Source organism: Echinococcus granulosus (genome assembly GCF_000524195.1).
Source record: "Echinococcus granulosus chromosome Unknown EG_S00267, whole genome shotgun sequence".
Lineage (NCBI taxonomy): Eukaryota > Metazoa > Platyhelminthes > Cestoda > Cyclophyllidea > Taeniidae > Echinococcus > Echinococcus granulosus.
This window is the reverse complement of record NW_020170647.1, coordinates 35,563-37,478: the sequence shown is the minus strand read 5'-3', so window position 1 is coordinate 37,478 and position 1,916 is coordinate 35,563. Positions and strand designations below refer to the sequence as shown.

Here is a 1,916-nt window from a genome sequence, read left to right as displayed (position 1 = left end):
GAAACGCTCCTAATGCTAGCAGAAATACACCTAAGAAGAATGTTCCTCTAGCCTGCTTTCAATGTCTCTCATATTTGCACATTCTTCAAAGTGAAACGGATCTGATATGACGCTAAATGTTTATCACTCAAGAGCCGCAATAGCTGCCATTCAACATCGACACAATCCTTTGAGTGGTTCTCAGATTAAAAATATGCAAGAGTAAGGGCTCGGTTTGCTACTTCTCTATCGAGAATTACACGACTTGCCCTCTCAAATTTGGCTTTAAGCTATCTATACCTCCTAATTCAAACGCCTTCAAGGTCTGCCTTGCTTTTTGCGCCACTGGTTTTCATCAATTAAAGATTTCCACCTGGAGTGACATTCCTTTATAGCCCAAGCATCACGTTCTCCTCCTTTCTTCAAATTACACTATGATGCCAGTCCCTTATACATCGAATATCATAACATGTAAATTCGTGCTGCTCAACTCCTCCAAATAGCAAGTATTCTGTGAAAGAAAGCGATGCGAATTAAGGGATGGGTTAAGATGACATTAGTTCCGCCAGTGATTTGCCTTCCACTGTGACATTAGTTGTGCACACACGAGATTACACTGCAGTTCATTTATTTAACTACCAACAAGCATTGAGCTAGTTGCAATGGTCACAACATGAAGTAGAATGAGGCTGCCTTGATACCATCGGGAAGGCTGAATACATGCAGTAAGTTTAGCCTGATTTTGGGACATTATCAGGCATTAACGACAAATGACAGATGAGATGGTTTTGAAGTGTCGGTGATGAAATATTGGTGTAGCACTGAATAACTTACTGGTATAACTTAAAAAGTGGAGAAAGGAAGTTTATTTAAGCAGGCAAGCAACCCAACACCTAACCTAACATGTTGGTGTAGTTTTACTTTCACGTTCATAGCTAATTGTGACCCTATCAAAAGTCAGACACCTACTGCTTACACTGCACGTACAAAGGCGCCTATTGGCAACTTAAGCGGAATAAAGTGTGTATGCGAGTGAACCTTAACCCTTGTTTTAGCTGCACATCCTTCTTTACAAATTACCACTAAAGCAGTGGCAGCATTTTACTACTCATCCCATTTTGGAATAAATACTCCCATATTTGGCTTCAAATTGGCAGATTTACTGCCAGACATGACTTCACTAACACATAAGTCATCTTTCAGAGTCTACTGGGCTTACGAGATTTTTAGTGTTACGTTCATGCATGTCCTCAGGCAAAGCCAAGTCGACCCCGTTAGTCTGCCAAAGGACCAATGAGTGGTGATGTTATTTGGCTTTCCAAAGAGCCTGATATGCGAATGGAGTTCGTGAACCGTGAAGGCTTGGTAAATTAAAAGCCAATTTAATTAATACAGTTCCTGAAAATTATTCGCAAACATTGAGTAGGTAGCATATTTACCCAAAATATCGGTGGTTAGCTCCTTTTTTTCATCTCGCGAATACTTAACATTGTCTTCATCTCCAGTGCGCAAGGGTAGAACCCATCATTACTTATATTGTGTGCTTGTATTTCTAAGACCTCTTTGACATGGCTTGCGACAGCATGGGTAACCAATTAGGCACGTCTGCTTTCGTTAAATAATTACATTTGTGTTAAATTCTTTCGTTTTATTCCCTTGTCTATCCTTTCTTTGATTGTAAATCAGTAGGGCTTTAGTTGAGGATGGTGGATATGTGACATTGATTCTCCCCTCACTAAATAACACGTGCAAGTTTTAGGTAGTCGCTCTAAGTTTTCCTAGGCTTCATTATTTGCAGCACGCGCATGCTGTTGACATTATAATGCATTCGGTTTATGCAATTACCAGGAAGGCAAACCCAACTTGTCTATTTTAACATACCCAATGTTGATTTATTTCAACGTAATTATGAAGCCTAATAATTTGAATTTCAGTAT

At 39.6% G+C, this 1,916-nt stretch overlaps 1 protein-coding gene across 1 annotated transcript in view; it reads left to right on the top strand.

Annotated features, from left to right (window-relative positions):
• Positions 1-1,916, top strand: part of EGR_10778 (hypothetical protein) — a gene marked incomplete at both ends in the record, with an annotated part of 7,371 nt that overhangs the window by 5,034 nt on the left and 421 nt on the right. The window lies entirely within an intron of this gene.